This window comes from Anoplopoma fimbria, chromosome 19 (assembly GCF_027596085.1).
Source record: "Anoplopoma fimbria isolate UVic2021 breed Golden Eagle Sablefish chromosome 19, Afim_UVic_2022, whole genome shotgun sequence".
Lineage (NCBI taxonomy): Eukaryota > Metazoa > Chordata > Actinopteri > Perciformes > Anoplopomatidae > Anoplopoma > Anoplopoma fimbria.
In genome coordinates this window covers 24,545,534-24,572,067 of record NC_072467.1, presented here as the reverse complement: position 1 = coordinate 24,572,067, position 26,534 = coordinate 24,545,534, and the positions used below count along the sequence as shown (strand labels likewise).

The 26,534-nt window shown below is 37.7% G+C and overlaps 1 protein-coding gene across 1 annotated transcript in view; it reads left to right on the top strand.

The window, feature by feature from the left end:
* The first annotated feature begins 1,440 nt into the window (after positions 1-1,440).
* The window catches only part of LOC129108689 (alpha-1,3-mannosyl-glycoprotein 4-beta-N-acetylglucosaminyltransferase C-like), a 38,055-nt gene continuing 12,961 nt past the window's right edge, over positions 1,441-26,534 (top strand). The window contains exons 1-2 of the mRNA XM_054620586.1: positions 1,441-1,689; positions 7,174-7,238. The gene's annotated coding sequence lies outside the window, so the exon portion shown is untranslated. The remainder of the gene's footprint in view (positions 1,690-7,173; positions 7,239-26,534) is intronic.

Here is a 26,534-nt window from a genome sequence, read left to right as displayed (position 1 = left end):
CGATTGTTTTCTTGATTAATTGTCTTTTTTACCTCACAAAATAATCCCCAAAAAACCTGATAAAAGTACCGATAAGGAACCAAACCGATTAGCAGTATCGATAAGCGTAATAATCAATACAATCCTAACCATACCCATCCCTAGTGGAGAGGGTGCAGACTTTTGGAATCCATATATTTGATATATGATATATGATGGCAGGTCAAGTTTTAAACACACTAATTCAGTATTCTTAATGGCTGCCACTAGTTGGAGTTAAGGCCGGTGTATAATTGAAACAAACTATAACATGGCGTCTGACCACGCCTTAAGTTCAACTTCACACTTGAAGTTGGTGGGAAAAGAAAGTGTGTGGTACCGTCTGCCTTTATTTAATCTTTTCTCATTATTTTGCTGTGTTCAGGACTTTTTCGGCGTCACATTAGCAGGTTAATCATCGCCGCTTTGTCACAACCCTTTCTGTTTCTTTGGCTGCATTCATTCAAAATCCGGCACCTTCCGGGTGTGGTTCTGTTTATTTGTGCTTTAGAATATATAAGCTGTGAATCGATCAGAAAATATTGTTACATATTATACCTTTAAGTTGAGGCGTTGACCTGAAATGGTTTAATTTAGTTAAGGTTGTCTGTCGCATGTTTTCGTAAATCTAGGGTAACCATCTAGACACCCAACCCTGTTTCACAAAAGTGAATTATATGTAAATTCTGCTTTCACACAAATATCACGTTTCCCAAATGATTATCACTTTTAAATTTGCGTGCTCATGTATCAGTTGCGTATATGTCGTTGGTTTTGAGTATATGTGACCCGCAATCAAATCACAATTGAATTTTCGTTCAGTTTTCAGACAGACAGAAACAGAAAAATATGTACGAGAACAACAAGCATTGTGAGTTCAGCTGTTAAGAAAACACTATATATGTGTAAAAGCAACTGGGACTGAGCAGAATAACTTAGCTGTAAGTTCTTCTCTGATCCAGATGTTTGCTGTGAACAATTTGTCAACTGGGACTGGAAGAGGAGGAAACAGATGTAGTCATTTTTCTTTATGTCTAGGAGTTTTAGTTTGGACAGAGAGCTTCAGGATATAAGACCTGCAAAGGTTGTTTATGTGTTGCCGTTTTAAAATGTAGTGTGGACGAGTTGTGCAGCTGGGATGTGATGCATTGCCTCTTTAAACCAAATAGATGAGAGTGAGAGAGAGAGAGAGAGAGAGAGAGAGAGAGAGAGGTGGTGAGGAGGGGAGGAGGGGGGTTAGAGAAGAAAGAAGTGAGAGCCAATAAGAGGCGGTGGGTGCAGACACACTCTGTTTGTGACACCTTGTGGTGGAGAGTGAGGGGGTGGCAGAGATGGAGAGAGAGGGGGCACCACTGGATAGAGAGAGAGAGAGAGAGAGAGAGAGAGAGAGAGAGAGATCAAAGCAAAGGAAGAGACCGAGGAGGAGGAAGGAGGATGAGAGATAGCAGCGCTGCAGAGAGAGAGAGAGAGAGAGAGAGCACCCTGCCTGCCTGCCTCTTCTTTTTTTGCAGACGAGTGTTTACTTCCACTTTCCCTGAGAGCCGGTTATCTCCCCCCCTGCGTGAGTCATGGAAGTGATTTAAGTGAGTGGAGCGTCGTGGAGCGGAGAGGCAGCAGGAGGAAAAAAGAAAGAGAGCCACAGATCCGTCTGTGCGTCTGCGCCGTGGACAGGTAAGCTCGCTCTGCATCTCTCTCTCTCTCTCTCTCTCTCTCTCTGGGTGTAAATTTCACAGTTTTATCTGCTTTTTTCTTCCCATGAGGAGGAGTAAAACAACTTCTGCAGAGTTTGGGAATTGTTGAATTTTTGACTCTTTTTTTACACCCCTTTAATACTCGTCTATAATCTGGTAGTTTGTGCTCATGCAGGCAGGATGTGTAAAAGTGTGAACGGCGTGCTGCAGCTTCTCTCTGACAGTCTGAGCAGCATTTAGCGTCTCAGTATTGACAGTTGAGCTCAGTGGGGGCTGGAGGGGTTTGGAGGAGGATGAGGAAAGGGAGATGAGTCAAATCTCTGCTTGAGGGACCAGGAGGGAAACAAGCTGATGTTGATCCTGATCTGAGCGAGAGCAGGAGGGAAAAAAGATAATCCTGCACAAATAAGCCTTGGCTGCTTGTCAGATTTCACACTGCATGTTTGGTTTCGTAACACAGCTGAGGTGAAAACATGTGCACCTGGGAAAAAAACCCAACACATTAACATGAAGAGGCTGGGTGTTCTCCCTGGGTGTCCCTTCACGTCCACGCTTTGAGTTGAGTTTTATTTATTTCTTTATTTTGGAGGTTTAGAAAGGCAGGTGATCAGAGATCTCCTGAGTGACAGCTGAGCTCTTATCACAGCTTCCATCATGACTCAAGCTGGTAAACTGCAGCTCAGCTTGTGACACAAATCCATCCACACCCCCAACAGCGACGTGGGAATAACCTGCCTTCATCTCGCGCTGCTGGATTACAGTGATTTACCGCCCAGCCCGGGTGTGTTTGTGTGGGGTTTGACCTATAATGGCACCTAATGGCATCATATGTTATTTTCAAGAGGACACTGTCAGAGCGGGAAACGCTGTCGCCGGCCACATCGGGATGTGATACGGCGGTTGTTATTAATGCTCGCTCTCCTCCTGACCCCCATCAAAACTCCTCCTGGCAGAGAGGTGCTGGACGAGAATTAATGGACCCTTTAAAATTAGAAATTACATTTATTGTGGGCTGGATTTACTGCCAGCCATCGCCTCCATCACTCCCTCTCTCTCTCTCTCTCTCTCTCTGTAAAGGACAACTTCAGAGGATATTTGTGTCTGTGTTGGCTGGCACACAAAATAGTCCCCAACACAGGCAGTTGATTGAATGTAGGAAATATAAGGTTTATCTCTCTCGTATCAATCTTCAGCGCCTCTTTCTCCACATCCCTGTTAGAAAAATCCTTGTCATTGATTTGTCTGCTTCCCCTTACCTGCATCCCCTCTGCTGTGATTGGTATGGACTCGATGCAGGGGATCAATAAAGGAAAATGGCGTTTACCTAGATTGACCTCAGAGAAAGTGTCCCTGACATTTAGATTCTGTTCTGAGTTGCCTTGGACTCAAAAACTTTAAATCACCTTTCCCTTTTAAATTCCAGAGATCATATTAAAGTTTCAGTAGCACAGCTGGGTGGAATAGCTCACGCTCAAGGATCAATAAAACAGGCAGAAACAATGCGATGTGGGAAAGCGATACAGCTAGTAAACACATTTAACAACTGGAGCAGCAGCAGGTCGGCTCACAAATCAGTGTCATTTTGTTAACGTCGAAACTATCGAGCGAGCACAAAACTAAATTGGAGAAATAAAGATTCCAGAGCATGAAGGGACAAAAAAAACTCATTTTGAGCATGCAGCGCTTAAAAACGTCTCCCACTGTTTTAATCACAGACCACGAAACGTATATGATTGTGAGAAAAAGAAGACATATTAGTCGCTGAAATTTAGGGGAGAAGTCGAAATTGGGAACGAGAATTTCAAGATTAGTTTTACGTTTCTTGATCTGTCCCTGTTTGATTTCAAATATTGACCTTCTTAAATGAAATCGGCCACAACGTGAAGAATCCACATTAAATACAGTTTCTTTGTCAGTGTCACGATACAATTAAGAGTTTCTCAGTTACAGAAATGTAGCCACAGTGAGCCACCAGTTTGTTTTATAGAACCACACATATCTCTGCCCTCAAGTTACCGAGAATAAAAATGATTCTACGCCGTGAGGTAAACGGATTTCATATCATAATCAGTATAGGGAGAGAAAAAAAATGCATAATTAAATCTTTATATATAAGTTATTTGCAACAGCAGATACATTTTGAGAGACTTATAGAATCATCTGAAATATATTTGATCAACATCATGGGTAAAGAATGATATTGTACTTTTTATTTCCTATCAAGTTGTACAACTAAAGTACTATAAACATTTTTTCATGGTATTAATATATATTCTAATACATTTCTTTGTGATTTCAAGTTTAAAATACGACAGTAAATTAGAGGAGGGATGAGAATCGACATTGACACAGGGTTGACATTTAGCGCTAAGTCGCCCCGTGATGAACAGTGTTGTGGTCATGTTTAGATACCTGGTCGGTTGTGGTCAGAAGCGCACACACAAACAGTGATGTCACAGTGTACCGACACACCCTGGAGTACACTTCTACATCAGTGCAGCAATCTGAGAAGTTAAACCACTGGAGGTCAGTGAAAGAAAGATTGTCAGTCGATGTTAAAGGAGAATTAAGCCCCTTTATAAAAAAATCATCCATGTTTTTCCTGTGGTCTAAAGCAGTCGAAAAAAGGGTAAATGCATGAACAACACAAATACCAAAACCAGAGTGTTTGCAGGATGAATGTTACTTGTTTGACAAACTATTTAACAAAAAGTTTAGCTCAACTGGGTGGCAAGTCTTACCATTAATATAGTTTACATTTTCCAACTTATTTCCATATGTATATTGTTACAGTCTCACGAGCTCTTGCACAAAGGGCGCATATTTATGACTTACCCGTTCATTAATTCATATAAATAGAACTCTGTGTTTCCTAATAACAACAGCGCTCTCATTTTAATGTAGAGCGTCACATTCAAATTATAAACGCACCCAAAAACATGTTATAGGATCCGAACTGAGAACTCAGAACTGACAAAATCAGTCTCCCATTCATCGTCTATGTAACAGCTCCAGGCTTTATACTTGTTGACGTAACAAGCTTGATACTTACTGGGAATCCCCACTGGAAGCGAGACAGGAGCAGTGGATAAGGGTTCACTCATCCAATTTAAGCCGACTCCGTCTTCAGTCAAGGTCTCTGAACGTCGGCCTTCATCGGGCCGACTGACAGCAGATATTTACTGAACCAAAAATAGTTTTCATGTCGGCTCTGTGGGAAGAAATCCAACATGTTTGTAAACCTATGTAGTGACTCAAAAAGCTGTCTATGCAGATTACACTTCTCTAAACGTGACGTGATTTGAAGCCTAAAAACGTAGGGAGTCTCTGACAGACGCTGGTCTCACGGAGTCGGCGTGTAATGATACGTCTAATAAAATGGAAGCTTATCTTTTACATGAGACGCGTTAGTGACGGGCGTCAAAAAACGCTTCTAAAAACACTTCCGCCGTTATTTCTCTGGTTTCTGGCTTTCAGAGAGAATAGTTCATGTTCACAAATGTTGAATATTGAAAATTAAACTTTCCTTTTCCATGAAAACAACACTGGAATTCTTAATTTTGTTGATCTTTCCCTTGAAGTTGCTCTTTAAATTAAAAAGAAATGTGAAAATGGAACTCTGAGCACAGGCAGAATGTGTTTACTTTAATATTTAACCGCAATCACAATCTTTTCCAAACATAACATTCCTCAAATAAATATTCTTGCTGCCTAAAGTTTTAGTGCTTTGAACACCCAGCATCCACCTCCACCAGCTCCACCAGCTCCACACAGCTTCTGCTCTGCAAAATGCTGCACAAACATCACCAGTAAACAAACCTCAAGCAGCAATTATGCTTCTGTTGCAAAAACAAATTAGCTTTATATATATTGTTATTTTCAAGGAGAGCAGAGTTGCACATTCAGTACCGTTCAATGTTAGTAAACCTCCAGACAAATCATGTTCTCAGAGAGTCAGATCTGAGTCATTTCAGTTTCAACAAATTTACCTTCCATCTGGCAAAAACATTGATGTTTCTCATCACTAACAAAACCCCCAAAAAACAAGTTTAAACCAACAGTGAATGTTCAATTTCAATTTGTCATTTTGAACAATAGAAGAGTGTATCTTCCTATTTTTTTGGCCTTCAGAAGTCTGTCTCCCTTTCAGTTTTCCCCTCATGGAGATAAAATGTGAGATATTTCGAAGGTGGGTGGACTGCCTACTTTTAAACAAGCAAGCAAAGTCTACACGGCCATCTGCTCGCACCAGAATATATATATATATATATCTTTTTAATCAAGGCTGCAGCCTCGAAAAGAATCAGACTCTCTCTCTCTCACTCCTGCAATTTAGCATCTTGTACCAAGAGTGAACAGCACACACAGCACAACATGTCGGTTACAGCTAATTTAACTTGAAAACCAAGCGTGGCTTCTCTGCCGTAAACAGATGCTGCATCTCACAAGTTAGTTTGAGATTTGACACAAGTTGCTTTGGGGTTGACACCTCCTGAAAGACTTGTTATTTTTCACTTTTTATTTTTATAATTGCTCTAACTTGGTTACAAAAAGGAGAATTCGATGCACTTTATTGGGCGGTCTTATTGAATTACTGCTCTCCTTGTCAGTCACGTATTTAAGTGAACTAACGGTATGTGTGCTCACTTTACTGTGCAGATGTTTTTCTTACGCACTGTAGAGAAAGAGAGATTTCTAAAGCAAGATCATAAAGTGCTATTTAAGATAAAAAAAATATTATTTTGTCCTCAAAATGACGTATATTACAATATGATTAAAGGGTAATGACTGACAGTGCCATACTAAATTAAATCAAGATTCAAAGATGTATTTATCAAATGCTAGTACGATTTTTAAATGCAGAGTAGCATGGTCTTAAAGACTAAAAAGGCAAATAATAAAATACATATCAATTAAAAAAATTATATTAATAATACAAAATATTATTACTGCTAATTAGAGTTAGACAAATATATAAACATATAAATCGATAAAGATTCAAAAATAAAAAATATATGTTAATGCCTGGTGTTTCGGTTGGCGGTTTCATTTTCTGTCTGTTACGTAATCCAAAATGTATTAATGCTTTTGTCATAAACAAATACATTTTATACAAACTCAAGTGCAGAAACAAAAATGTGCACATTTGTCTTTAGATGATAGAAAGTAGCTCAGATTTGCAATAAACAAGACAACACTTTTCTTTTCTTCTTTTTTTTGGGAGATGGACGATAATGAGGCTGTTTTTCTTCCGTCTGAACGCAGATGTAGTGTTTTGTGAGACAGCACTGTTTGTGAGAGTCGGATGTTTAAGTCTGACTGAACACGCCATCCTCTGTCTCAAACGGCTAGACAGTTCATTAGAGCATGTGTGGGTGAAAAGGCATTACAGTCGTTTGAGTTATACAACTAAATGCGTCACAGTTTATTGTTTTTCTTTCTGTTTTTTTTTGGTTCTTTTCAGGCCGACTCATTTTGAGATCAAGGATCAATGCAAGCCGAAAACAACCTGACCACGTCAGAAACCAGGTAAGAGTTTAACGCTGTCAGAGTCTCTGTTCCAGACTCTGCTTGTGAAACACTTTCTCACATTGTTGTCAAATTATCTGTTATCGCACATTTTAATTGTTGGCACAAATCTGGCTCTTGTCACCAGAACAATGGAAGCGCCACTTATCAGTCTGCGTCGTCATTTCATCCAAACGCGTCTGTTCTCAGTTTCAGTTCAAAATCACACTTTGTGTTGAAATGGTGATTTAAACATCAGAGCTGCAGACATTCAACTATGCATTTGACTGATTGATAGACCCTCTGTTGGACTTTCTTTTACTTTTGATATGATTCTGATCGAACTGAAGTCAAAGGAGTAAACGTTTTTTAAGTAGAAAAACCTTTTGCTCATTTATCAGTAACCAAAAGAAAAGGTACAGACAACTCTGTAGAAATATAATCTTATAGGGAAGAAAGCTCGGGTGAATAGGGTATAGAAATAAACAAATAGATATCAATAGATATAAAACTTTTCTGAAAATGTATGTTTAGAATATATATACATATATTCAGGCATTATCTTAATGAATATATGTATATATTTGCATACATTTCCAGAGCAGAAATCTGAACATTGGTTAAAGCCAGCTACAATATTCTTCATTTATTTAGTTGATATATTAAATTCAAAGGTTTTTAAAAAGAGGGTGTTTTGGATATATATTTTTATAACTCCATAAATTAGAAAATATTGTCAACAGCAATAAAAAAAAAAATAAAGAATTCTGGCTCGGAGTCTGAGAAAAATCTCATTTTGAGAAAATGTAGGTACAAGATACAAGGTTAATTTATTGTTATTTAAAAACAAGGTTGTTCAACGAATTGCTGTTTGTAGTCCAATTTTACAACAAGAAAAATGCAAGCAAAAAAACCCAACTGTATTATATGCTGGAGGATGAATTTAGAAGTCTCACAGCCTGAGGAAAGAAGCAGCTCTGAAGCAGCTGATACTTCTGTAACGTTTTAATATCCTTCGAGCTCTTCCCAGGCACCTCTTATCACCAATATCACTGGTGTTCTGTAAATGGTTACCAATGGTCTTCTGGGTGGTTTTAATCACCAACTGTAGAGCCCTCTTGGTCTGAGCAGTTGTTTATTGGGTTTTTTTGCCCCGGATGGAGATGTGTTATGAGCACGTGAGGGTGTTAGTGGTGCTGATTCCTACATTGATACAGACGTGGGAGTGCGTATTTGCCTGTTTTTTCCTTAAATCAACAATCAGTTTCTTGGTTTTACTGACGTTAAGCATTAATTGTTCTTCGGGGCAACTAGTTTTCATATTTTCCACAACTATTGAAGAAATATGTTGATATAAGAGTTGTTTAATATTTCTGTAAATGAACTTAACAACAGTCGTATAGATGTGTTAATCTCATCAGTCACATTCTTCTATCGCGTTGACATATACAATCTTAATCCCGACAAAAAAGTATTGTTTCTTGATAAATATTTTACTACTATTAATACTTTGAATTCCAGTGTCTTTCTAGTTTTTGTCCCATGCTGTAAATCCAAACTCTGACTCATGGGATCAATTATATTTTAAAGATACTGAACGAAGATTGGCTGCAACCCCGACTACAGTTCAGTCTGTTAAATGTCAGAGCATAGTGATTGTTTGTCTGACATTTCAAAACCTCCAAATGTTCAATTCACAGTGATATAAAAAAGGATGTGAGTTGCCACAGCTCAGCATTCTGACTGGATAAATGAGTCTAACTACTTAGCAATAATCAAAATAGCTTTTGATTCATTTTGAGTTATGAATTTACTGACCAAATCACTTAGGTACGAAAAATCAATTTCTTAAATGTATTGCAGCATCAAACTCTAATGTGTCTTCCCGCTAGTTGTAGATTTATTTAGAAGTCCATGATTTCAAACTCTTCCTATAGTTTGAAGGAACTTTCATCTCGAAGTGCAAGATGCGAGTCAAAGGAAAAACATCTCCAACAATACCTCTGTTGTCTCGGCTAGATTAGCTTTTTATTTTCTCTTGCGTTTCAAAAGGCTGTTTGATCTGCCTCCCTCTAACTTTTGACGACTTAGAAGAGGAAAGCCTACAACGCTCCCTCAAGGCTTAATTATCCCTCAGACTGATAACAACCTGGTGAGAGGGGCAGGCCTGGAAGAGAACGTTAACCGAGAGAGGAGCTGGAGATGCTGGTATTAATGGAGATAGTCTGATATCACCTGGCCTCTCATCAAAAGACTGTGTTGGCAGGCGGAGCACATAATCCCTTCCATTTTTTCGTGTCCACGGCCAAAAAAAAAAGCTTGTTCTGTGTAGCTCAATGGGCCGAGCAAGACATCAGTGACCCAATGGGAACACTCATTATCCTGCAAATACACATATCTGAATGCATGGCTCGCATTAAAGCTTTCATCAAATGGCCCCGGTCAGGGTGATAAACTCAAAGGTTTTTGCAGCAGTGTTATTATTTTATATAAAGCCTTTTTGTTGCATTTTAATATCCAAGTCCATCCTTACACTTTGCTCAGTTTGAGTCCTATTCTCTGTGGGTGTTTTAGTCCATAGAGACAAATCTTCTTCTTTCATCTGTGTCTTTTTTTTTTTTCCTCATCTGAAGTGCATCTCGGCTGCAATAAGCCTCCTCAAGGTCTGCAGAATTGTTACTATGCTTTTTGCTCAAGGACATTTTAGCAATTTGTGTCAAAGGGAGAGATAAGAGCGAGGTGCTCAAAAGACAACGCTGGAGCAGAGATTACAGAGGTTTTGTAAGAGTGTTAACATTTCTATGAATTTTGTCATTATTGAGTTTGTTTTTTTTGGGCTTACATCAGAAAGAAAAACATGTTTATTGTAATGAAACATCACAAGGTTTCTTTGGCTGACAAAATGAAATGTTGTTTAATCTGATCAGTGTTTATCTCAGCAATGTTGCTTATAAAACCTTTTTTTAGCCAAGATAAGCCCATTTAGATTTTTGAATCTTATTTACAAGAGAAAAACAGCCAAAAGTTTTGAAAAAACAACATTAAAACATAAAGAAATTCACATAAAACAGACAACAGACAGACTTACCAGCGAACTAATTCCATCCATAGCTCACAACAAGTATTTTAGAGTGCTCTCACCAAAAACAATGCGGGTCCAACAAATGAGGAACATAATTTGTCTGCGTGTTCGGACGTTGCTGCTGATAGTTTAAGACGTGAGTTGAGAACATAGTTAATGGGACAGTTCATACTATAACATGGCCTTGTATCAATCTAACAATGATTTATTCAAAACAAACCAACTTTCTCACATAAACTGCAATGATGTGAGAGAAATCACAACGCAGAAGACTTAATCAAACATTTTCAATGAAGATGCACTTGCATGCATTTATAAAATATCATTAATTGCTGATGAATCATTAAATTTATGTATTCCTTGCAGCAAAATAAAACCTAACTCCACCCTGCATTTATTTGTAAGACACTCGATATGATGTTTAAAAGACAGATTGTCTCCCCGGAGAGAAATCCAGGTATGTATACGTTTATTATTTACCTCATGTCACCAGAAAAGATGAATCAAAAAGTGTTGTTGAAGGCGTTTGAAGCCACAGAGAGGAACAGGTCAGTGTCTCTAAATGAAAATTGGAAAAGGGAACTCTTCATTTAGAGGACGACCAGACCTTGTGAAAGCGTGGAACTAGGATCACTCTGCTTCAGCTTCTCGCTGTAATAAAAAACAGTTGAAGGGTCTAAATCAAAAGAAACCCCTTCAAAGCTCACAATAAATCCTGCTCTTAAAAAATAGGAACCCTCACTGTGCAATCGGACAAGTCTTTATGTCCTCTATCGAAAAAAAATATATATCACAAACTATTCTCCCTATCATCTTTTTTTGTCTGGCGCTGGCAAAGATGTAGCCAAGAATAGTAAAGTCAATAAAATCAGATCGAAACGGTGGTTTGCAACCTTCTTTTTATGGGTAGAAGCTACATTTTTAGTGTGCTTCCAGCTTCCTGTAAAACAACATTTATGCTCTTTTTTTTAAGACCTAAAAGACATTTGACTGTTTGAACCCAGTGAGGTGCTACAGCGGAGAGATTTCAACTATCTGTTAGGCTTTGTGCAGATTTATAAACTGGAGAAAAAAAACACATAATTTCTACAAAACATCAACTTTATCCTTTAACAGAGATGTCATAATTCTAAGCTGCTTAACAGACAGGAAACAAAAGCTATTTGGGTTTTTCACTTGAGGGCACTAATCTGGTCCCAAAAATAAATCTACTTATAATATATGGGATTTTATGAAGAATCCAAAAAATCTTCAGTTATTAGTGTCATAATTGATATTCCTAAATGTTTGGACGAATGTTGAACGGGTTCATTTCCTCCTCCCCGCTGAAGGTTAAACTTTTTATAGGCGATATGAAATGATGATATATGATCATTTCAGATGTGAAAAAAGAAGTGAGCGTTCGTGTCTAATGATTCAAATCTCCGCTCTGACCTCTGTTGGCGAAAGTAATTACGACAAAGTCATGAGGGGCTACGAGAGGACGAGAGGACGAGAACTAATGTCAGAGAGCTTATTGAACAGAAAATCAGAAAATCAGACCCTCAAACTCAGGTCAATGTTGTGTTCAAACACCAGAAGAGATTGTCTTTATTACTATTCTTTCATTATGATTTGCTTATTTTATTTATTATAACAAATATTCTGTCTGTTTATATAATATTAATTTTACTTATTTATTATTCTTTACTGTGTTATTACTTATTTATTTATTACTTGTTTTTTACTTATGTCTCTTGTTTGCACTATCCTCTCTGCTGCTGTTATCCTGCTCATTTCCCCACTGTGGGACTAATAAAGGATTATCTTATTTTATCTTATCTTATCTTATCTTATCTTATCTTATTATTAGTGATGTTTAAAGTCCGAGTGAAATGGTGTTTTAGAGCTTCCAGACTGTTGAAACAGGATGTCGGGGCTTTAATATCTTAAACTAAATGGATATTGGTTAGATAGGGAGAAGCAGTTTTATTTTAAAGGAGGAGCAGAGAGGATTTTTCTATATTCTGCAACGTTTTATTGATTAATCCTTTTATAAGAAATCCCAACAACAAAGAAAACAAAATTTACTAATCTCCAGATATCGGCTTGAAAGGATATCTGCCATTTTTGTCATGTTTTGTCCCAAACTTCTTCTATATGATGTGTTGGAGTTGGAAAGATTAAAAGATTCAGTATCGCTTTAACATAACTGGCAACCCTCTAAAACCACAATAGCACTCTTAATCAGTGGAAGAAGAAATATTCAGTGTTGTATTTATAACCTTTTACCACCCACTGTCCTTCTGCTGACACCTGCCCTTTGTAAAACCTTCATGGATTTCTAAAATGACAAGTTACACTTTATGTGAATCAATACTTTGGTCTTCGGTCTTTTTAATAAACAATAACGTCTTCATAAAAATAATTGGTGTACAATGCACAAAAGAATATGGAAGAGCAGTGCAAAGAAAGAAAGAAAAATAATTGGAGACAATATCTCATATTTATGACATCCTGATCCCAGAATTATGACTTTATTCAGGCTTTAAATGATCCTGATTTCTAGATAAGTTCTTGAAAGGACTTTTTTATTTCTTCAGTGAATGCAATATGCTTCTGTAGCAGAGTGTGAAAGGGAAACTTTAAAAAGATTGTGTCTCTTTACCTTTAAAGCTAAACTTGGCAGTCTAACAATGAAATAAATCTTTGCAAGCAGCATCTAAATGTTGGTTAGTCAACCTGAAGCTACTACTTTACATACTTCTGGATGATTTTCTCTTTAACATGCATTATATTTCATCAGATGTTTTGTTTGCCAAACCTCAATCTGTAATAAAATTTGTGAAAATATATGTTAAATTAAGTAGATGCTGTCGTAAAAAGTACAATATTTTCCTCTGAAATGTAATGAATTAGAGGTATAAATGACTATAAAATGGAAGTACTAAAGTAAGTAAGTAAGAAGTCGTACGTAGCTACCAGAAAAGAACCCCAACAAAACAATGTAACAGTCAAACTCCACCAACACACATATTCCTCTATGAATAAATCCTCAGCAGTGACATTACAGTAAACAACGAGCAAGAACCAAATCAGCCTCTTAACAGTTCAGTAATCACTGAGCCTGTCATCAATTTGCAGCCAGAAGGACAATCAGATGGGAGCTTATCAATCCTCCGTTCATATCAGCGACCCGGTGAACCGTGAAGAGCACACAAATTAAATTCAGCGCACATGCGATTCAGATCAGGGATTATTTCTCTAATTAGAGGGGATGTGCTGCTTTTCTTTGACACAAACCGAAGCCCGTCAGCGATTCGGAGCAGATAAGCGTTGACATTCAACGCTCGCCTTTACCTTGTTTTAGCAAAAATCCCAGAGAGGATTTCATCAGAGACTTCCTGCTCCTCTAAAGTTGAGTGAGCTTCCAGACTTCACTTTCTCTTCCTTTCTTTCTTTCTTTTTTACATTTCGTTGTGCTCTGCTGCAGCAGCAGCGTCGATTCTGCTGCGGTTATGGAACGGTGTCATCATGCTTTTGTTTTCCACCGGAATACTAAGTAGATATCTGTTTGCTTGCTCGTGTTCTGTGAAGCATCTGTGGGGAAAAGGATGCTGGTGTCTACAAAGTGAGAGTTGCTCGTCCGAGTGAATAAAGATGGGGCTTTAGATGACTGTGGCTAGCGAGCTAACTTGCTAGCCAGCATGTCGGGCGTCTCTCTATTTCTTCTCTATTGTTCTGTTTTCTTCCTCCTGGCATTTTGTCCACTATTGTGAACTAAAAACATTATAACCAAAACTATTTTCGAGCCTAAGGAAAATTAATAAACAGTTTACGGACCCGGAAGTTGTAATTCCACCTTTGGCCACTATGTAAAATTAGCTTAAAAACTCAGCGCTTTTTTCGGTTCTTGGACTTCACCTGCAGCACAAAATAAGCAAAGTCACCATGACTCAGAATAACTTACTTTAACAATGACAACAGCACGACTCGGGAGAAAGAAACAAGGTGGTGTTCTTGGCTGGACCAAACTGACTAACTGAATATTGTAAATAATCTGATGAATGAAAAGAGCTCAAATGAACGTAAACTTTATTAAAACAAGTTATTTTCTTTAACTAAAATGAGACTAACATGCCCAGACTTTGACTCAATTAAGACTTGACAATGGACTAAGACTAAATGAAAGATATAGCCGACAAGTATCATGATTTTGGTTTAAAATGACTACTTTGTCAAAGTTAGGGGAGTTACAGTAATAAACACGTCATCCGTTAGACATTCATCTGCATGAGCTGCCTGAGCTGCAGTGACAGAGAGCCAGTTTAAAAGTGGCAAAGTTTCCCTTGAATAAATTAGACCACAGCCACATTGTTGGCACATCTCTTCCTGTCTCTCCATATTGCTATAATAGCTACTAAGATCCACAAAAGGTGAAGTGTGGTTTATATGACTGGTGTGGCTAGCTTGTAGCCCAAAGTCTGCTTTGATTGGATGTTTTTTTTTGTATGAACACATGAGTTCAGGATGAAATATTTGAAACCGTTTGCAGGAAGAGAATAAAAAAGAGGTATTTGATTGGGATTTTGATGTAAAAATACTTGTGTATGCACAATAGTCCCTATCAGTTGTATATTAAAATACTTGATTGTTTTGAATTTTACTACTTAATATACTTTTAGATGATTTTCTCTTTTCTCTTTCATAAAATGTTCATGTTCTGTGTGTAAAATCTTAATCTGTGATATAATTAGTAGCTGTAGTAAAAACTGCAATATATTTTCCTCTGAAAAGTAATGAATTAGAGGTACAAAGTAATAGAAAATGGAAGTACTAAAGTAACATTATGAAGTACTTGGATTGCAACACTGTTTCTGCTATTAATATTAAACACTAATACTACAATACTACCACAAATAAAGAGGAAAAAACAGGGATTTGATGGGGATTTTGATGTAAAAATACTCTGATACTGACAGATCTTTGACATATATTTAGCATTCAACAAGGGATAAATGATCAATTAACAGAGGGACTCGGTTTAAAAATGGGATTTTAAAACAGTTGTCCATCCTGTGTTGCAGAGAACAATCTACAGGCGTCATGGAACTGCTTCAGGGTCACTTTTCTGCTTACAGATTCAGAAATGTTTGACGTAACAAGCGTACGAGGAGCGCCTGAATGCACCATCAGTCCAGCTGTCTTTGAAGCTGTTGCATTCGGCCATCAGGTTCCACGAAGAAAAACATTTTCAAGAGGCTCTGAAATAAAGAAAACCTTCTGAGGATTTTAGTCTCTGCTCTACCTGTCAGTAAACTGCACACAGCATCAATCATGTTCATCCAGCCGGTGTGTGTTTTATACCAGAGAGGGAGGGGAAGAGGTCAAAGGTGAAGCTTTCTGTGGATTGAGCGCTCACTCTTTGGAGATAATTTGGTTTTCACTCTGCAGCTTCAAGCAGATGTAGCAGACAATATCCCGTCAGTGACTTTACCTGACTCAATGATTTCATTTGGGGAAACTATTGTATCTGTGAGTGGGAGGAACAATCTGCATTATTTCAGATCCATTTTGTGATTCAGATTCTAAAAAGAGAGCTGCTTTTTTTGTGGTGATGACATTTCTCCGTGCTGTTTTTGAACTGAACTCAACAAAACTGTACAAAAAAGGTTAAAAAAAACAGTTTCAAACAGACATATTACAGCAGCAGACAGTTTTTCTCTGTCGGATTTGGTAGAAATGCATAATTTAAAGCAGATTTCATATTAAATTGACAGGGACTGTAGGTTTGGTAATATGTTTGGTAATGTCATGAGCTTTGTTCAGCATCTTTTTGAGTTATCGTGCATTAGATAACGTGCAGTATTGAGCTGCTGTGTTTAAAGTGTCCCAGGAGGCAGCTACAAACAGTGTGCAGCTCCTTTAAGTTTTAATAAGCCGAGCTTGTCTCCTCTGAAGGCGACAGGCATTGCCAGCCGTCCTCACCTTTGGAGGACTCAGTCTCACAGTTTCATGACAGAAAACCTTTTGATCATCTCGGATGGCGGCCGACATGCCACAAAGAAGCATCAGTGTTATCTAGTCTCTGTACGGCTCACCTCGTTCTTGGAACAACTTGAATGTAAAAATAAATGAATCTCAAAACAGACTTTGAACAGATAACGATGGGTATTGTACTGTAAAACTCATTTTCTTCTGTCTGTTGGTGTGGATCCAGCTGTCTTTGGGCCAAGGTCCCCGAGAAAACAGAACAAAGATCTAAAGAATATTTTAACACCAGAAACAGATGATTGGTGGCAAAATCATCATTATGAAAATACTTTATATAATAGACAGCAAACAAAGTAATACTTATTTCTGAATAGTGTTTGTGAAATACACTAAAAAAGTAATTCAACAGGAAAATACGCCAAAATATATTGTAACAATATTCCATTAGACTTCAACCTGTATTTGTTCTTCAGTATTGACTAATAATGCAGTAGCTAGGTTACTTTTTACTTTGTACTCCTTGAAAAACTAATACTATTACCATTCCTATAACATGGTATTAAAAAGTAATTTATTATTCAATTGAATACATCCAACAATTAGCTAATAGATGGCAAATTTATGGTTTAAAAATACTTAATATAATAGATTTATTTCTGAATTATGTTTGTGAATGTGTTTAAGGTAATTAATCCAACTGCGTATAAACTGTAATTACATCCCATTGTACTTCAACTGATATTTGTTTATTTAGTATTGACTAGTAATTCAGAAGCTCAGTTACTTTGTACTCATTACTCCTTAAAAAAGTAATATTATTACTATACCATTTACTTGGTATCAAAAGTAATTTGTAATTGAATGAAATACAACCCACAATTGGCAAACCCACTAATGGGCTGTAAGGCATCTTTAACACACTAAGCGGCGATGTATGCAGGCAATCTGCTAGTAGTCGTAGCATAAGACATGTCATACAATCTTACAAAAAAAGGTTGAACTCAGCAGTTTGTGTAGTAGAAGTTCTGTTAGAACATATATTTTGCAGTTTGCTGCAGCAGAATTTGAGATTAGCCGTGGACAGACACAGAGATGCACACTCACTCACTCACACACTCAAGGCCACATACGGGATCGATCACATGATTCTCCTAGTGGAGATAATAATAACTGTAAATATATAAATAGTAATCCCTTAAACTACTCGTTACTGCAGAAAGTATTAATATTACTTACTTACGAGTTACTGTTACTACTAACGCTGTCTGACACCTACTGGATCCAGTTTGATTATCCTCAGATTTATGATGGTTTTCTGTGTTGAAAATGCTCCTAAAAACAGGTGGATGGAAACACTTTGAGTTGGATTTGTGAATAAATTATGAGACGATGAGTTTCTCTGTGAAATCTTCAACAATTTCTGTCAAAGTAGTTGCTTCTGAAACAAGACAAATAAAAGATAAGAGAAAAAGTAACATAGTGGACCAGACAAGAGCATCACTGCAGTGTCTTTAAACTAGAGAAGAAGTCAGTTCCAATATTATCTCAGTCAGAAAATTGGATTTGATTCAAACTTCTACACTCGCAAAGGTCTGATAAACATAAATAAAAAGGATGTGAGAAACATATTGACTTCAGCAACTAAATTAGAATTGATCTGTTGAGCTGAAGGAAGGATTGTTTACATTTCCTGCAGTGTTTGTACTGTCTTCATTACGGTCTTGGTCGTCCTCCAGGTTTCTGATTTGTGGAGTCGTAGAGGCTTAATGTTAGAGCCGAGGACTCGGAGGTTTGTCCGCCAGCTGATTTCTTTGGCGCCCAAAATGTTCTTCAGCTGGATGAATGAATCAGAGTCAGCCTCTCATTATTCTCCCAGGCAGGAAAGCGATCCTCCGTTTGGAAATGAGAGCGACTTCAGATGGCTTTTAAAAAATCTTAACTGATGGAGCTGAGGTTTGTGTGGAGGTCCTTCACCTTCCTCTCAGTCTTTTTCTCATCAAAACATCTTCTCAGTAAACAAAAACATAGAGGGAGCTGCTGCTGCTTTCAGCCAAGAGAGAAAATCAACAAACAAACGCAAAAAACATTTCTTCCAGCACATTAATAAATCAACTTTAAAGGCTGAATCTGTACGACTGAGCTCTGTCGTCTGCTAATCTTTTTAACAACACAAAAAAACTAAATCCCATCTATAAAAATGCCCTTTTCATGGAGATGAAATTCTTTAATGACATGAATTACATTAGTTTGCTGGAGCGTGGAGGCTTACAGCAGCTAATAGTGTATTAACTCACAGACAATGGAAGAAGTTGTTCAAATTAAAATGTTCCTCCTAATAGATTGGTGTTAATACAGTACATTCCAGATAATTTAATACCACCTCAATGATGATACGTTATCAATTAATTACTGATGTTTTACATAATCCAGCTATTATATGCTGCTCAGTTTCTGCAGCCAGACTAGTGGCTCTGTTAAGATGCACTGAATGCTAACGTATGCACGCTAACATGCACACAAAGATAATTCTAAAATGCTAATGTTTAGCATGATCACCATCTCGTAATTTTTTAGGCGGTGATTGTTTTGCCACTTTTTTTGTTCCATTTGTGTGTAGATGTTTTTCATCTTTTCATTGTTGTTTCTTTGTGGTCATTTTGCATTTCATTGTAGTCATTTTCATCTTTTCGTTGTAGTTTATTTTGGTCGTTTTTCATCTTTTCCTTGTTGTTTCTTTTGTGGTCTTTGTAGTTGCTTTTCATCTTTTTGTCATTACTTTGTGGTCATTTTGCATTTCATTGTAGTCATTTTCATATTTTCGTTGTAGTTTCTTTTGGTCGTTTTGCGTTTCTCTGTCGTCGTGTTTGATCTTTTTTTCATCTTTTTGTTGTAGTTTCTTTGTGCTCATTTTGTGTTTCTTTGCAGTCGTTTTTCAACTTTTCTTGTTGTTTCTTTGTGGTGTTTTTTCGCCTCTTTGTTTTACACTGTTTAGGTGAAGGCCCCTGACCCTTTCAGCCTCTGGGGCTGTGCCTGGTCAGCTTGTTCAGTAATCTATTAATTCTAAAGCAACGCTGCTCATTTGTCTCCCAAAAACTTTTAAACTGCACCAAAGTAACCCATTAAAGATGCACAACAACAGCACTGAAACCTCTCGGGCACAACAAAACAAAACAGGAGCGAACAGACAGTGACAAGTCGGAGGCAAGAAGCGCTGCCAGCCTGAGTAACAGTGAAGAGGTAAAAGATTGTGGCGTTACTCATCAAATGACGGTTATTTACATCAAACTGAGATATTCGAAGAAAAACACCGCTGAGGGTTGTAAAACCAGACGAGGCGAAGCTGAGCTGAAACCGAACGTCTTCCAAGAGCCAGTCAGCCTCCCCGCTCGTCTGATTGATGAGCATTCTGGGAAACATCATTTTGAACTCCCGCTGATCTCCAGAGGATTTATTAGCATCCTATTATGCTCGTCTTATAGTAGCAGCTTCTCGGGTACGCTGTTGGCAGACACCTGAGTAATGATGATTTTGTTGCTCTGCATGCTCAGGTTACATTCACAACGTGGGCTTTTTAGGGCTCGGCTCCAAATCTCTTACTCCTATCTGGATTTTTTTTATTTCATCAATATGAGCCGACAGCAATGTCAGGCCGCGATCAGAGGGTAAGAAAAGCCTTCGCACTTCCGCTGCTGCCAGATTTACACCAAAGTTGGTGATAACCCAAATGATGACTGCGTGTCAAGTGGCAGATGGATGAATAACGGAGTGAAATGGACGTGAACTCTGATGTGCAGAATACAATATTGTGGACAAATTACATGATAAATGTGTTCCTCCAACATGAAAGCCTGGATCCAATCACTTTTAGCCTTTAAGTTTTATCAAAACTTGGTTTCTGAGACTGGATGTTTAAACTCTGGAAAGTAATCAAAGTGGAAATCATTTTATCATCTGTTGAAGCGTTTGCAAAGTAAACAGCGGACGTTGCAAGACACGTTTTTCACCTTGTTGGAGTTCATTTTGCTAACCGTGACACCAAGAGAAGCGTATACTAGATTACTTAACGGTGCAGCTTTCTCCGGTCCCTCTTGGTTTTTGGTAACAAACTCTTTCAATATTCTTTAACAAACAGCAACATGGCATCACCGTAACATCCTCTGTAGTTACTCTGAGAAACAATAACAGTAGCCTAGTTAATGTGCTGTAAATGATAATGAAATAACGTCTAAAAAAAAGCTTAATCCTGCAACAGTTCAATATTATATAATGTAATTATTTCTTCAAAAGATATATATTCTACCTGTTGTACTCACTAGTTTAATAACCCAACATAAATTATAACGGCAAACTGAGATAATATCAACAAGATCATTTATATAATTGATGATATCTAGGATCATGGTGACAAAGAAAAAAAATTCCCCAATTATTTTAACCACTCAAACACTTTATGGTGGTTGTGCCGGAAAAACTTTCTGGTTCATCAAACAGACTTAATGTCAAAGGCCGGATTTACACTTGCTTTTTTAACCACGCATTCATGTCTTGTTAATTACTGAGAACATTAAAAAAAGAACACTGCTCCAATACGGATATATGAGGCAGCATATTTAAAAGCAAGTTTTTTTTCCGGTCAAAGCTGTGCTATAGGGGATTATATAATTATACATTCATTACATATATTACATTTAGTGTGTTCTCTTTGGGTTTTAACCATCAGATGAAGTGGTTTTAGATAATCAAGCTGGACTGTTGGCTCTTTAACAACCCTTGTGTTTCTTTCCTCTTATGACTTCTTGTAACAATGTCAGTCAGTCAATGTTGATTTCTTTTAACTTCGATCTTTCTCCAACCTTAACACCAAGTACTTTATTTTAGGGATGCAGAACAAGTTCTTACTTTTGAGTACTTGCCGATTCAGATTACCCATATGAGTACTTAATAAATACTATTACAGTGCTTTCAGTTACTTTGAAAACATGTCTGTAACAAATTAAATATGAATTAATAATTATATTTTACCATTTAACTCTTGGTTTTCTTACTATAATCTTAGCATCGTTTGCAATAGATGTTAAAGATAAACCGTTTAACCAACAATAACAATTTTGTCCGATTAATGCTATCACTTAAATGTGAAAAAGAAATCGCTGAGCAAATCTCATAGGAGTGGCTTGTTGCTTAAACGAGAACAGATTGTCCACCTTAAAGGTCAGTCCACCTTAAGTGAGCCTAAGCTGTGGGCTAAACCTGTTTACTTTAATCAGCAGGTGGTACAAGTACAAGTACATGAGCACAGTATCAGGCATATACCCGATACTTATATCCACATATCCTCCTTTTTTTTTTGCTTAAACCCACTGGAGCAACATGAACATTTTGGCCTTGTTCATTACAAATCCTTCCCTCTTTCAGGTCTCAGCACTTCTATGTAGAGAACGTTATACCCAATAGAAATAAGGGCCAAAGCCACTGCCAGCTTTTTTGCATATTAAGCGCAAAAAACATTTTCTTTTGACCTTTTTATTTCCTCATTTGAATGTGAAGATGACGTCCTCCGTCGTCACGCCATTCACAAGTTGCCTCAAACACCCCCCCACCCCCCCGTCTCTAACACCTTCATGAGTGGAGGAAGGAATAATCTGAATTGGGACACTGCTCAGCGTTAGTGCGAATCCGGCTCTGCGTTCCTAAATTATCATATCTCTGCATCACCGTCTCATGGAGGAAAAAAAAGTCTGGAGGATTTGAGCTTCATAGCTTTGTTACACCTCTGCTCCCTCCTCTCTCTCTCTCTCTCTCTCTCTCTCTCTCTCTCTCTCTCTCTCTCTCTCTCTCTCTCTCTTCCTCTGCAGAGCTGAGCTGTGGGATGATGTTTCTTCTTTTTTTTTTTACAGCGAGTGGTATCCTCTCATACTCACAAAGATTCTGGCCGTCTCAGTGCCACCGATGTTTCCATTACACACTTGTCGCCATGGAGACCAGCATCCTCTTCCCCCTTATAATCCGTTGCATCTCTACTGTAGATCTGTTTCCCGCACACGCACCTCTCCAAAATAGTGTCAACGAGAATACACCCATTTTTTTTCCCTTCTTTCCTGCCGTGTGCTTCCACATGGATTTCCCTCTTGTTCCTGCAGAGCTGAGAGAGAAAGTGGTGGGCTTTGAGAATGACTTCTGTATTTCCCTCTCAGGCGGTTTCATTTCAGATGTGAAATATCTATTTTGCATTTATCCAACGCACATTGCTATTGCATCCAGAGTGACAAATGGCACACGTCTCACCTTGGGGCATTGTTGACTTCTCACAGGAGGGCTGTTTGTTATTGAGAATCTGGTTCAGACCGGGTTTGACACTTCCCAGTACCCCCCCCCCCCACCCCTCCTACACCCACCCACCCCCTCTGGTGCTTTCTCGCTGATGGAATTTTATTATTGGCAACTCCTGGGCAATATCATATCCCCTTCGCCCCTATTGCCCCACAAGCGTGTGAGAGGCAATAACAGGAGAATTGATTATACGTGGACCGCAGAGCAGCGCTCGGAAAATGTGTTTACTGTAATATCGCTGCCGCCGAAATGCCAAGAACCAGCTTTCTGCAGACGCTCTCCTCCGCCCAATGAATGATTAATGAGTCAGAGTTCTTCCATCGCCGGCCCTCACAAACAAATTTTCCATCCAGGTAGATCAGCAGTGTCACTCGTTTGGCAGGGACTTGAGTTGACAGAATAAGGTCTGAAGAGCAGGAAGGTTGCTGGTTTAAATCTCTGGTAAAATGACATTTCACATTGGTTTACAGATACAGGTCTTGCTTTCCTTTAAATATAGGATTTGATTACTTCTTCTGCTCTCATGCAGTGTGTCTCCAACATATAAACAACCTTTTACTGTCTGTCAGAGCTCGCCAAGTGAAGCTGACACCAGTAAAACTTAATGGAGTTCAAACCTGTGTGTGAAACAGCAGAGAGAAATGTGACAAAATGAAACAGAAACTACCCTTTTTTTGGCACCTTTTTAATGTTTTCACGTGCCTTTGAGCAAAGCACCTGACTGTAGTTTCTAGTTGTTTTTGGGCAGCTCCCAGAGTATATTTCCAACTGAAGAAGTGGTAAATTATCAACGTCTATTAATGTTTCCAAGGTGACAATGTTACTTAAAATGACCCCTTTTTACCAAGCACAACACCACCCACCACCCGTCCGCTGCCTCTCACCCAAATCTGTCATTTTTACACCATTCAGAATCGGCTTTGACGTCACACAAACACTGAAGAGAAAAGCGCTGACTGAGTTAGTCATCATGGCCCACCAACGATCCCGAACGCTACATAATTATCAGACAGGCTGTTTGCCTCAAATAAACGGTGAGTTATACATGAATAAAAAAATCTGTGACAATCACATCATTTATTGCATCATTGGAAAAGGAAACATTTAAAGTCACTAAACTCTTCTGATAGTGGGACAAATACAGAAACATTTAAGGAGAAACGGGTCAAACAGAAGTAAATGTGTTTCACTGCAAGAAAACCCCATGTATCATGGAAAATGTATTTCTATCAAAATAACTACGCAACACTTTTAAAAAGTTTAACATTTGACATTACAGTCGTTGATTGTTGTGCAGAAATATTTCCCAAAAATGTTTCATTTACTCTTCAATTTTATTTAATTGAATTCAATACATAAAAACTCTAATACGGTGCATTTCCTTCTGCATATATTAGATGTAAATCTGTAAAGAAGTAAAGTTAAAACCTGAAGAAATGGCCAAATATTGGTTTAGTACCGTAATTGTACTTTATTTGAGTATTTCCATTTAAGGCAGCTTTATACTTATACTCAAATACATCTCAGAGGTAAATATTGTACTTTTTAATCCACTACATCTGTCTGACAGCTTTAGTTACTTTTAAAATCCCCTTCCTGTCCAGAGAAAACAACGTATCTCCAGATGTGTTGATGTTGAATGTTAAACTGAAAGATTAAGTTTTCCTTTATGTGTTAAGAAAATGATTCTACTTCTTCAGATAAGAAAACTCTATAAAAGCCTCTTGGATCAGCTGAAAACAGGCTGTTTGTTCTTTTTAGAGCTACGTGGTTCTCACAGGACAGTGATGCTACAAACATATGGTGATCTTATAGAATATGATGCATTATGTAGATTAAACGAGCCAAAAGTATTTAAAGGAGTTAAAAACATATACAGTAGTTTAATGCAACATTAACACAGCAGTATTATTAATCCAGAAACATCAGATATAAAAGTAAAAAAACTGATGGGGAATGTTTTACTACCCAATTAGTACTTTTTCATACTTTAAGTAAATGTTCCTGATGATACTTAAATACTTTTACTTCTGTTAAGAGTTTGAAAACTTCTTCCAGCGCTTTTATAAAACAAACTATTTCATATTTTATTGTGATCGACATATTTCTGCTGTAACTGTGAAGCCCGGACAGATTCCTCTCTCACTGCATCGCTTACTTTTAATATATTGTCAGCAGTGTTGTTCTCGCTGATAAACGATCAAAGCAAAAACATCTCAGAGCGTTTTTTGAAGCATAAAAACAACGATGCAATCAATGTTTTTTCCAAGAGATGAATCCATTTATCTTCAAATCCTGTCTAAACTCTGCTTGTATCCGTGTATTGCTACAAGTTTAGAGGCAGATGTTTGAATGTTGCTGCAGTTTGTTACCAATTAATAACAAGGTTGAAGTTGCTGTAAATTATATATTTTAAATAGTATATAATTATGGAAAAATAATTAGTTTTAGCCTGTGAACTTCACGAAGAAAAACAACCAATCAAAGCCGAGGAGTCTCTAACGCAGCTGTTATTCACTGCTGATTGATTGGGACAGACATAATAATAATAATAATAATAATTAAGCCTTTATTAGTCCCACAATGGGGAAATTCGGTTCTCTGCATTTGACCCATCCCGGAGGAGCAGTGGGCTGCAATGAAGCGCCCGGGGAGCAATTTTGGGGTTAGGTGTCTCGCTCAAGGACACCTCGGCATGTTGCCTGTAGAGGGGTTCGAACCACCGACCTTGTGGGTCAAGCGCTCTACCTCATGTGCCACAGCCGCCCCACATGACTAGAGGCGTTATGTTTTCTGGTTCTCCATCGGTCCATTTCTCCTAAAGCCAATATCTCAGTATTTAATTCACACAAACTCATAATTCTTTTTTTTTTTTTATACTGCAACATTGCTGGTTTCCTTAACAGGAAAATACTCTTAATAGGCAAAAAACTAACTGAGTGTGGTTTGTGTAAAGATCGTTGTATTGGTTTAAATAACTACGGAAGTGCTGATACCGAAGTAGGTAGTAGTAGTTGGATCAAATCCCACCGAGACGGACAAGCAAAGACATCTAAATCTCAAGGTTGGACCTGTTAAAATTCTTAATCCGTGGATAACAAAATTATCCAGAATGTGTCAAATTTAACCTTAGTCTGATTTTTTTAGTTCTTTAAAGATGGATAAATTAATCTGGAACTTTTGTAAGTGCAACAAATCCTTAAAAAAATATATATTTCAGTTTTGTGCAGTTTATTGACAGTTAACTGGATCATGAGCCTTATATGAACCCTACATGACCAAATTTTAAAAAACAAATGGCTTTCCTCGATTTATAATGTAAGGATTCTTGATATAATTATGACTTATTATGCAAAAAGTTATTGAGAAATCCCTATGATCCATTTGTGTATTCATCACAATTAAATGATCATAATTAAGAGTAACTGAAACGTGATAAAATGTACGTACAACAAAATAAAAGAGCAATGGATCATTTCGCATTTAATTTTAATTTGTCATTTGAACGCCAGAATTTATTAATTCAATTAAAACAGCTTTTTTAAGGGATTTTAGTGAGGTTTATTTTTAATAGCAGGCTTATTATCTTTTAAAAGATTCACCAAACATGCTCCCAACTTCACTCGAAGTCTAACCATACTGACCAGTAATAATCTTCAAACTGCTTCCAAACAACCAAAGCAGCTGGATGAGTAAAAAACAGGATTATTTTTAGCCTGAAAACAACATGTTGGCCTAAATTAGTTGATCCATATTTTATGAAAAGGGTCCTGCAGTAATTAAATCCTCCAATAAAAACTAAATAAGGAACCCTCTTCTTCTGTTTTACACCAAATCATCCCAGAAAAGATGCAGAAGACATATTTTGATGTTCAAAACAGAAAAAGGAAAACAAATCCTCATTAAATCCATGAATGTACTGATTGGAGCTC